The sequence below is a fragment of the Neophocaena asiaeorientalis genome, unplaced genomic scaffold (assembly GCF_003031525.2).
Source record: "Neophocaena asiaeorientalis asiaeorientalis breed wild unplaced genomic scaffold, Neophocaena_asiaeorientalis_V1.1 scaffold318, whole genome shotgun sequence".
In the NCBI taxonomy this organism is placed as follows: domain Eukaryota; kingdom Metazoa; phylum Chordata; class Mammalia; order Artiodactyla; family Phocoenidae; genus Neophocaena; species Neophocaena asiaeorientalis.
The window spans coordinates 170,023-182,659 of NW_020173761.1; positions in this window are offsets into that span (position 1 = coordinate 170,023).

A 12,637-nucleotide genomic window follows, 5' to 3' on the forward strand; every position below is an offset into this window, starting at 1 on the left:
GTCTAATGTGTTCCCAGCAGAAGCTTGCAAAGCTTCCTCCTGCACGAGAACATGCCAGGACTAGCCTACTAGAGGATGAAAGACTCGTGGAGCAGAGCTGAGACATCCCAGCTGCTCCAGCTGCTGTCAGCCTGGATCTGCCAAAAGCCAGTCGACTCCAAGAGACTGAGTGAGCCCAGGCAAGACCTGCAGAGCTACCTCATCCCAGGTGCACGAGTGAATGCTCGGCATGGTATGCCACCGAGCTTTGGGGGTTGTTCGGTGTGCAGTATTATTGCGGTAATGGTTAACTGATACAGGGTCCTTGGCCACAGTTCTTTGTTGACTTAACACTGAGGACCTCAGGATACACAGAGCCCCTCTAATGGATCACAGTTTTACCAACGCTGGGAGACAGCCTGATTGCCATAAGCGTCAGATGACTTTTAAAGAACATTAATGATCAGTCTCCAAAAAGAAATAATTTCCTCGTACAACAGACCTCACACACACACCAGAAAAAAAAATTTTTTTTCTCTGACACCTTAATAGGGTTTCAGAGGATCTGAGGTACTACAGTCGTATCTAGATCAATACTGTTCAAATTATAAATTGCAATCATTAGTAGGCAATGGCATCAGTTTAACGGATTACGAGTAGCACTTTTGGGGGGAAAAGAATGAAATATCAGAGTACATAACACATGAGGATAAGTATTATTTCCTGAAACATTTTTTTCAGTTGAGAGAGAGAGAGAAGGAAGAAGAAAAGGTAGTAGTGGTAGATCACAATATGGAAGTATTTCTTACTCTAGGTAGCGGTAAAAAAAAAAAAAAAAAAAAAAAAAAAAAGAAAAGAAAAAGTTGAAAGCCACAAGCTAAGACAAGGTAGCTGAATAGCATTTTACAACTCACTAAACTCGGCAAAAAAACAGCATTTTACAACTCACTAAACTCGGTAACAAAAAGGATTAAAAAAACGTTTTGTCTATTTCATCTCCTTTGAGTCTCACTATAGCACCATTTTACAGATGAAGCAATCAAGGCTCAAAGAGGTTAAGTCCTTCGTGTGAAGGTATCTTGATACGTGGCCAAACTGGGAAGAGAAGCCAGGTCCTTGGTCTCCTGGCCCACATTCTCATTATAATCTTCACCAGCTCCAATACATCCTTGAGACCTCTCAACTTACTATCACACTCTCAGTCTCTACCCGTTTCCAAATCTAAATAAACCCCCTCTTGATTTACCCCGACAATGTCTTGCTTTTGTTTGTTTGCTGGGGCGGGTAGGCGCTGCGCTCGCTGTTGGAGCCTGGGTCCCACAGCGCCGCCCAGGTAAGCGCGCGGCCCTGGGGCCTCAGCTCCCGCCTCCGCTCTACCTGTGCGCGCCGTTTGGGCTCCACGGGCTTCAGACGCTAGCTCGTCCCCTGCAGCCGCCGACGCCGCCTCCGCGGAGCACCCAGCGCATCCCCAGGAGGCACCCAGGCGGCCTGTCAGCCGCGGATCCCGTCCCTGACCAGTGACTGCGCAGCTCCCCAGCCAACAACGCCCGCGCGGAATCCATAATAGTGGTTTTTTCCCCTTCATTGAGCTAATCAAATTTTACACGTGTGATTAATATCTGTTTAATCCACTAGCCTGCTCCACCGTCATTTCAACAAGAAAGGAGCCCAGCCTATGTCCTAATGCAGTGCTTGGCCCATACTAGCCACTCTGGGGACAGCCGTTGAATAAATGAACATGAATCACACGAACTCGGATGAGAAAACTGGAGGGAACTTGCCCATTCTCTGGTTACAACCATAAACCAGTTGCATCCTTATTTTGCTGAAAAGACAGTGGCTGTACAAAGCTTCCAAATTCCCACCCTCCTAACCAGGCACACAGTCATCAGAAGGGTGTTACCCAATCCTTTAGGTGCCCCTTTGCTGGCGAGAAATACAAGCTGAACCTGAAACTGGGTGCTGAGAAAACCTGCCCAGATGCACGACCTCTTTCCCCATAGAATTCAAAGCCCTGATCCTCTATGTCAGCGGTCCCCAACCTTTTAGGCACCAGGGACCAGTTTCGTGGAAGACAATGTCTCCACGGGGGAGGGGGGAGCGATGGGGACCGACGGGGAGCAGATGAAGCTTCACTCACTCACCAGCCACTCACCTCCTGCTGTGCGGCCTAGGGGCTGGGGACCCCTGCTCTGTGTGTTCCTGGCTTTCAAAATAATTTACAAGGCAGCTGGTGTCCACAAACCCACTGGATGAACTCTGATGAACCACATCTCAAAAATCCTAACCTACTTCAACTCAGGACTCAGTTTAACAAACAAGTTACCGGTCATCGCCTCCACCATTCCGGCAGAGATCTACGGACTTACCATACCCGTGGCTTGAGGAATCCACTGTGCAGCCAACTTGCCTTTCCCATTTATAACTTCTTAATCCCTTCATTTCAGTCAGCTGATGTAGCAAACGCTGTATGCGCCATCTCACCTCCCCAGCTGCTATAAGTATTGGTGCTGATGGCTCTCAGCTGAGTCTCTGTCTTTTGGCCCTTGCCCTCCAAGAGAATTTCTCAAGGTCACACCCCTTCCCTGTAGCAGATTGCATCCAGGCAGTGATGGGACGGTACAAAAGCCCCATTGTGGGACAATTTTGAAGGCCGTCCCAGCTCCACATCTCCCTATGCGTTGGGTTGAAGCCTGTGTATATCATCACAGTCCAAATCCTCTCTCTGCCCAATCCTGCTTCCTTCCCCCCACCTCCCCTCCCCGCCCACACACACAAATACACTCACACATTGATCCCAAGGGCTCTCCCTGATAAACTTCTTACCTGCCCATCTCTGGCTCAGAATCTATCTCCCAGGGAACCCAAACCAAGCTAACTAATTCCCCCCTCAAGCAGTACTATGGTTGTTGGGTTTTTTTGTATCTAAACCATGTCTATGAGAAAGTTAGAACACTTATACCACACAGGTCAATCATTCTCCCCTAACACAGTATAAGCAAACTTCCCACTTACAGCTAGCTGGTGGTAAAGCAAATGTCTTTGTGGAGCGCTGTTTTGGGAACTCAGAGACATGTTTTGATAAAAAACAATATTTCCAAGGATCTTTAAGAAGAACCCCTTCCTTCACAGCACCCGCCTGTTGGTAACCATACATTTTTTGGTGTAATATTGTTATCTGCATCTCGTACTAAATTCCAAGTTCCACAACAATCACACGGGAGCTTTTAGAAAAGCAGAATGTCACCCCCAACACCCACCCGCCAAATGAGAACCTGCAGTTTAACAAGATCTCCAAGTGATTTGTATTCACATTAAAGCTAGAGAAAACTGACCTACACAACAAAGCTTCAGTACTATATTTTAACTTAACTAGAAACACGTGGAATATCCACTCACTCAACATACCACATCTATTAATCACCAAGATGTACTGAAACTATCTCCAAAATATCCCTCCGATGTGCCCCATTTGGATTATATGGCTTAATCCCAGTTCAAGCCCTCTTATCTCTAGAGGACCACACTTCACGTAACAAGAATCTAGATGACTGGATGAATGGATGACTTTATTGGAGCTCTTTAATGCCTTTTGATTCTAAAATATATTATCGTTTGCAAGTCAGATTTAATACAGCTTTAAATCAAGTTTTTCAGTTTCTTATATCAGAAATCCTCAAGCAACTTCACAGCTGCATCATCTAATTGACTTTGTCCTCATGTGCCATTAATCATTCCCTGATTCACTGATGCTTTCAGTCTTCTAAAACTAAATAACCACCACACTTGGAAAAGAGATCAACAGGATTGTGCTAGAATCAGAAATTAAATGACAGGACACGATCTTGAATTCTGAAAAGAACGACATAGCCAAATTTGAGAAGAAGGGGAAATTAGGAAACTTGAAGAAAGCTCAGTGATTTATTTCTCTTAGCCAAATTCTCTTGTCAAATAAACATTTCCAACGATCCTCTTAGTTCTTAAAGTGCAGGTGGTCCCCAGCTAACCTCAGCTTTTGTCAGAGAAGTGGTATATATATGGTGGTTAAGATTCTGGGCCCCCTCACAAATGTTATTTAATTCATGGAATGCCAAAAAAGTTGAATACCAGAGTAATAGTCCCAGAGAACCCAACCACCCCATGTAACAATATCTCTATGTATAAGGCATTCAGTGCTCGACCTTTAATGTGAAGGACACAACCCCCAGCTGCTCTAGCATCAGTCTCCATACACTGTCCCGATGTTTGGAACACCAATTCCTCACCTGAACAACCTCTACTCAAATGCCTGCCCTTCTACTGGGTGACATCTTCTACCCAGCCAGGATTCTAGAAAACCACAAATCACCTTCCAGAAAACCAGGACAAGTGGTTTCACTTATTATTACTTCCTAACATTAGTAGGTTAACCATGATACCCACATTCCATATAAACTTTACCAGGAAACTTATTCCACCACATACAATTAAAGTTGAAATACCCCTTCAGGGACATTTTGACAAAAGGAAAAATTTTAAAGGCAGAGAGATAAGTGGGTAGGTACCCATTCCATTTTAAAAATCATGTAAAATGTTCAATGAAAACTAGAGAAGGCAGAGAAAGAGGGAAGAAAAAAGAAACAGCAAACAAATGCAATGAATAGAAAGCAGTTACAAACATGGTAGATATTCGCCCAACTATATCAATAAGCACCTTAAATGTGAATGGTTTAACTATATCAATTAAAAGACAGATCATAAGAGTGGATAAAAGCACAAGATCTAACTCTACGTTGTCTACAAGAAACCCACTGTATATATAATGGTTTAGCAACTGTGTCTCATTTATACTGTCCTGTTTTTTTGTAGAGGGTAGCTGTCCTTTCCATTACTCTGCACCGTGAATTCAGCTGAGCTATCACTGAAGCAGAAATTTTGGCTTTAGACTGGCTGGGCCTGCCCCTGCGAGTGGGGCAGGTCCATGAGTATCTCTGGGCATCTCTAAAAGGGAGCATGCCTGTCTCCTGGCTGGCTCAAACTACTCTCATCTCCTGGTCATATCAGTAGCTCAACTTGCAGGGTCACTTTTTGTGGCACCCTAGCTCTGAAATTTAATTCCCCCCTATTTCCTTTGGCATCCACTCTGAATATATCTGGTCACGACTTGTTGAAAGAAATTGAATTTGTGCTATTAAGTGGGTACCACTTCCCAGGTACTCTACACCTCAGGCAAATTCATAGCACAGTTTTCAAAGTTTGCACATGCAGAAGCACCGATATGCCCTACGAGGTCACTAGGAAAGGTAAGTGAACATCTTCCATTCCAACGACAAGACAGGCTCTTGGGAAATGATCATTGATCAGGAACAAAGAATAGTCATTTCACAACTCCCTTCACTTTCACAAATGAGGATCATCTTTAAAATCCATATGAGATGTATGGAATTCATTTAGGATCTTTTTCTAAAACCCAGCTCTACCAAGAGACCACTGTGTGAAGCTTGTGAGACACAGGAGACAGGGGAAGGAAGGCACAAGAAAAAAGGGATGAGTTTTAGCTTATTTCTGTGTATGTAGATGCAGGGAAATTATCACTGGCCTTCTTGGACACAAATGGAGGAGCTCTGATTTATGACATAATTTCAGAGGACTGTATATGGGGGGCTGATGGACAAGTATCAAAGGTGTTAACTGAATTCTCAGGGGGAAAACCTCCCTCTTTGGAAAGGGATTCCCTCCATGTTTTTGATTAGGGCACAGATTGCAAAAGGCTCTTGTTAAATATAGGGTAAAAGTCATTATAATCCATGTACCCTATCTCAATGATTAGATTATCAGATTATTCCCACTAAGCAGAAGTCCAGAGAACAGAACTGGACTTAATTAGTATAAATCAGTGGTTCTCAGCTGGGGACAATTTTGCCCCTACCCAGAGGACATTCGGCAATGTCTGGAGATATTTCTGGTTGTCACAACGGGCAACCAGTGGGTAGCAACCAGAGATGCTGCTAAACATCTACAATGCACAGGATAACCCGCCATAGCAAAGAATTACTCAGCCCAAAATGTCAATAGTGTCAAGGTTGAGAAATTGGTATAAGTGAACAACAAGAGAAAAGGCTTAGGTGCAGCATGAGATACAATTTAAGAAGAGTTAAAGGACACAAAGAAACATAGAAAAGGGAAAATCAAAAGTATGAAGGACATACTTTATCAAGGATAGCCCCAGACAGAGCAGAGAGAGCAGAGCCCTGGAAATGCCATAAAGGTGGGGGCCCATTGCAAGGGCAAGGTACAACACATAGGAAGAGAAACTCAAAGGGAGGAAGCAGTGTTAAGAATTAATGATGAACATGGGATCATGTCACATGCATTGCAGGATGGTTAGCAGCATTCCCGGTCTCTACACACTAGACGCTTGTAATACCTCCTGCCCAGCTGTGTCAACCAAAAATACCTCCAGACATTGCCAAATGTACCCATGAAGTAAAATCATCCCTGGTTGAAAACCATTCTTCTAGAAGGACCTTTTTAAATTAAGAATGTATTTCTTCCTCTTATTACTTCTATCATCTTAGCCTTTCTTCTAGGTTCAAGTTCCTTCTTTGCTAAAATAGGCTTTTCAGTCATTCTCGCAGTAGGTGTACATTGGGTACACTTTCCCAGTCTTTTCCAAAAAAAGTTCTTATGATGATCTCCCTCTTCAATGATCATTTGGCTGGCTTCAGAATTCTGAATTGACCATTATTTCCTTCAGCACTTTGAAGATATCGATGCACTGTCTCTTGGCCTCTATAATTACTATTGGAACATCTATGCTCAGTTCAATTGTTTATTATTTGCGGGAAATCTGTTTTTTTCCTCAGATTCCTAAGATTTTTCTCTGTTTTTTGCTGACTCACCAAAATATGTTTATATGTGGATTTATTTTTACTTATTCTGCTTGGCATTCAATGTTTCTTGACTCAAAAGATGTGTGTCTCAACAATTCTGGGAAATTCTCAGCAGCTGTGTTTTTAAAAATATTCTATCTCTCTCCATTCTTTCTATTCTCTTAATCCAGACAGGATTTCTATTAAAAGTATGCTGGACTTTCTCATTCTGTCTTCTATATTTCAACCTCTCCCTTCTTGATTTGCTATCTTCTACCTCTCTATACTGCATTTGAATTTCTTCAGATCTATCTTCCAGGCCTAATTCTCTCTTTAACAGTGTCTAATCTGCAGTTTAAATGGTCCTAGACAACATACTTCCTATATGCTGGGCTCTACACTGACCAAACAAATACATGATTATGACATTAATTCTCAGCTCACGAACTTTCCATCTAGTAGGCTAGCCATAAAAAGAAATATAAAAATAAAATTATATTACAGTCGGGCTTCCCTGGTGGCGCAGTGGTTGAGAGTCTGCTTGCCGATGCAGGGGACACGGGTTCGTGCCCTGGTCCGGGAGGATCCCACATGCCGCGGAGCAGCTGGGCCCGTGAGCCATGGCCGCTGAGCCTGCGCGTCCGGAGCCTGTGCTCCGCAACAGGAGAGGCCACAGCAGTGAGAGGCCCGTGTACCACAAAAAAAAAAAAAAAAAAAAATTATATAACAGTCAAATAAGAGCAGAATTCAAGATGTCAATAGGAATTCCCAACAGAAACAGAAAGAATGACTAAATATGCTGAGGGGGAAAGGGAAAGAATTCACAGAGGAGGTCAACTCTTAGCTAAGTGTCTTCAGTAAATTTTCTAGAATAAGAATGTAAGGAAGAGCATCCAAGCAGTTGGCACATGTGAAAAATCATGGATCTTTAGGGAGCTGTAAAGCATTAGGTGTAGCTACTGTGTGGCTGCATCTGCAGAGAGTGATGAGAGATGCTAGAGTCAGTTAACGCTACTTAGGAAGGTCCTCATGTACCACGTATAAAGTGTTTAGGCTTTCTTCTACTGACCGTGGGGAAACAACAGAGATTTTTCAAGTCAGGGAGGAAGGCAGGGAGGGAGGAAGAGTGGAAAAAAGAGAAAGAGATGAATTTGGCAAACTAACCCTGAGGACATGGAAGAATTAAGATGTGGGGAGGCTGCTCTAGTCCAGTAGAGACGATGAGAGCTTGAGCTGAGATGGTGCCATGGGGATGGAGAGGATGCTCTGAATTAGAGCTATCTCTAAAGTAGGCAATGAACATGTTAGCCAGCTGGCTGTGGAGGCTAATGGCCAGCAGAGGGTTAAAGCTTGAGGACACCCAGTTTTTGGCTTGGGAGTCTGGATGGGCTGTGGCACCATTAAACAGAGTGAGAAATTCAGCTTTGGGACTTCCCTGGTGGCGCAGTGGTTAAGAATCCACCTGCCAATGCAGGGGACATGGGTTCAAGCCCTGGTCCAGGAAGATCCCACGTGCTGTGGAGCAACTAAGCCCGTGTGCCACGGCTACTGAGCGCGCTCTAGAGCCTGTGAGCCACAACTACTGAAGCCCACACGCCTAGAGCCCGTGCTCTGCAACAAGAGAAGCCACCACAATGAGAAGCCTGCACACCACAACGAAGAGTAGCCCCCGCTCGCTGCAACTAGAGAAAGCCCGTGCACAGCAGCGAAGACCCAATGCAGCTACAAATAAACAAATAAATTTATAGAAACAAAAAAAAGATAGGAGGGGGGAAAAAAAGAAATTCAGCTTTGAGCGCTACCGAAAAGAAAGTTCCATTTGGGACACATAAGTTTTGACATGTCTGGGATATATCCAGGCTGAAAGTTCTGGTAGGCAGCTGTAAATATATCTTTAAAGTTTGTCAGAGAAATAAGACATGGAAATATCACTTTGGAGTCATCAGCACACAGCTGGGAACCAAATACAATGGAAGAGAGTGGCTGAGAATCAGTTGGTGGTAGAAAGTGACCAAAAATGTAAGTTGTGTGGTAGTGATGATGCAAGTTGTAAAGCTTGGTTAGCAAAAATTGGGTATCAAACCTACTCAGAATATCTGAGATGGAGACGGTTTCCAAACATTCCTCCTATGGTTCTCTCAAATTCCTCTTTTAATTGAAGAAATAATTTAATAATATCTTTTGCACTCAATGTGTTTTTACTTACATATTTTAATGTTATATTTTATATCACATTTTAATACTTTATTAGTAGTATTTTAATAGCATATTAATTAAATAATTTAATAACAAAAATGTGTGTGTGATCACCTAATGTGAAAAATTCTATCTCAGCACTTATAACACTGAATTAAAATACTTGATTTACGTATCTTTCTCCTCCTGCAGACTTTGAGCTTCTCATATGGGGTGATGCTTTACTCAATTTTCTATCCCAAGGGTTTACTGCAGTACATGACACACAGTGGAAATTTAGTATGTATTGGATGGATGGATGGATAGATGAACAGATGGAGAAATGGATGAATGGAGGGATAAAACAAGCCAGACACTGTTTTTCCAACTTAACCTGCTACAATTAATTTACTGATTAAAACATTCTCTGCCACCAAGAAGGAGCATTGCGTCCAGGGCCACCATGCAGTTTCACAGGTCGTTAACTGCACAAGGTAGCAAACAGGATTAAGTAAAGTCCAACCCAAGAAGAAACTTCTACACACGATGAAATGAGTCACATGATGAAGGGAAGGAATCATGGAATAAGGTAGTGGCAAGAGTGAAAACAGCTCAATAAAATGAGAATTTCAAAAGCTCTAGTCACTCAGTGTTTTTTCAGTTGCTTCTAGAATTGTAGAGTTGTAGGGACTATAAATGGAAAAATGATTTTTAAATATGTTTGGAGAATTCTTAAACATGAGAAAACTCCAACAATCAATAAATAATTGTATGGTGATTTTGTGCCTACAAATTTTAAGCTCCTCTACATCAGACCTGAAGTTTATGCAGAAGAAAGACAGATTAGAAATATGAAGGGATGTCTAGCAAAGTCTGGAATTTGTAGGACATTCTGCTATAGTTAAACTGACTTACCTCAGCGTTTTCTTCAAACTAGCAACATATATATACATATATATACATAATAAATTAACTCTATTAAAAAATAGGAAACTGGAAGCTTTCACACAAAAAACACTATTAAAATCAATAAACTGCTATAAGAAATCAAATAAATGCAATAAGTAACCTATAATCATAATTGAGACTTATGGAAACTACACCAGCATCGATAATTTTCTATTATAAAATACCCCATGCTTGTTTAATATATCCTTAAGTGTCAGACTTACTTTGTAAGTCTACAAATTATTATGATTAAAAACCAGTTCTTTGGAAAAATTTAATATTTTATTGCTAATGGAAAGTTCCTAGGATAGAAGAGAAATACGGGCTTTTAATTTGTTTTTGAAAACCTACAAGTTAAAAATAGAAACCTCCTCCAAAAATCAGATTGCTTCCGAGTGTGACGCTCTATGGAAAAAGAAAGAAAAAAGCCAACTCAAAGGGAAATGTGATAAAATGTTATTCCGGCAGCTGCCATTTCACAGTCCTCTTTACCATGAAATGCCATTACCTCACAGCTACCCCCGGCCAAAGGCAGGACTCTATTTCTTAATTTCGGATTTTACTGAACTTTTTAAAGCAAGCAGAGTCAGTTTTCAATCATGATAACGTCAAAACCCAGGAGATTTCAAACTTAAATATGGAAAACGTCTGAACTTCAGATCATGATTTTTCTACTCTCCAACTGACATTCAATCAGGACAATCAGAAAGATACTCAGTTTTGCCATGGCAGAGCTAATGGTATGCAAATATCCCCCAACGCTCTGCAGTATCATCCAACCACTTAACCAAAGACCCTTTCGAGGGTGTCCCCCAAGGTGTGTGTGGAGGAAGCTCGGAGGGAGCAGCCCGCATAGTGCAGATGCTGAAGCTCACTCTGTGCCGTGGACACAGCATCCCCTGGGGTAGAGCCCAGGAATCTTCATTTCTAACCAGTTCTGTGGGGATTCTGAACATTGAGTGAGTCTGCAATCTGCTGCTTTAGAGATTGCTCTTGATAATCTGGAACTTCTGCAAGGTGGCAGCATCTGTGACTTGTTGAGTGTCACTGTGAATGTTGAAGGTCAACATTCAAAAATTTATCTCCAAAACAGGAATTACACATTGGATTACTCCAGCTAAACCTTCACCTCTAAGCACTCTATCTGTAGAAAAACCAAAAAAAGTGGCAGGATAGATTTTGCATAACTTAAACCTCCAACTCAGACTTTAGAAATAAAAACAATTAAGTGGCCATCCTTGCGTGAGTAAAGCTTTCCACAATTCAATGTGTAATGGAAGTGACAAATTTTAAGACAAGATGTTGTAAACATTTTTCTTGCCCTGATTAAGTTATGAGCCCCAAAGATCACATAGATCAGTGGTCAGCAAACATTTTCTGCAAACGGCCAGATAATAAATATTTTAGGCTTTGCAGGCCGTACTGTCTCTGTCACAATTACTCAGCTCTGCCTTTGTCACCTGAAAGCAACCATAGACAATACATAAGAGGTTGTGTCCAATAAAACTTTATATATGAACACTGAAATGTGAATTTCATGTGTCTCAAAATATTCTTATCCTTTTAATTTTTTCCAACTGTATGGTCTCAGTGTTTGTGTCCCTCCAAAATCCGTAAGTTTGAAATCCCAATGGCTAATGTGATGGTATTAGGAGGCGGGGCCCCTGGGAGGTGCTTAGGTCATGAAAGTGGAACCCTCAGGACTGGGATTAGCGTTCTTATAAAAAAAGACCCCACAGAGGCCCCTTTCCCTTTCTGTCACGTGAGGATACTGTGAGAAGTCTGTGAGAAGGACCCTCACCCAACTATGTCGGCACCCTGATCTCAAGCCTCCAGCCTCCAGAACTGTAAGAAATAAATTTCTGTTTTTATGAACTACCTGGTCTGTGGTCTTTTGTTATAGCAGCCTGAACTGACTAAGACACCAACCATTTAAAGTAAAAACTACTTTTAGTTCTCGGGCTGAACAAAAACGTGTGGCAGCCAAGATTTGGCCCATTGGCAGTGGTTCGAAGACCCACGACACAGATCAAATTTGTGGAGCGTCATGTGTTGCTAGTAACTGAGGTAAGTATTCAAAAATGACTTTTTTGAATATAAGACTGTAATCCAAGATCAATGCCTTGTCACTAAATAGAGGATAAAAATTAAACAAACAAAAAGTCCTATGACAAAACTTGGAATTCTGATTCAGAGTTGATTTCCAGACGACATCTTACCAAATAGAACTAACGCTTAGGTCAAATATTTCTAAACACATCTAACCTTCCTTCTGATACAGCCAAGCTATTAAAGGCCAGTGAATATGGGCGAATTGTTGGGGTCCATAGCATCACACAAGCAGAAATGCAGATGCAATCCATTCAGCAGGCAAATGCATGAAGGAACTTTTAAACACATGGAGTCCTGAATCTCCAACAGGAAGCTATAACACTGTTACCTGTTGTGTCTTGGCTCAGGGTTTCCTGGCTGCTGCTGCTGTAAGAAGGCACTGGAGTGATGGACAGTGAGGCTGGGCAAGACAGAGGCGTGGCCAGCTCAGTCTTGCGAGTGAGGGATTGGTGATATACCGGGATGCCTGCATCTTTGGAGACGAAGAGAGGCAGATCTGACGGGAGGGTGGGTCTGCCTTGTGCATATGGATTTTTCCAGTGGGTGAGCCCAACTGCAACAGGCCCAGCAAT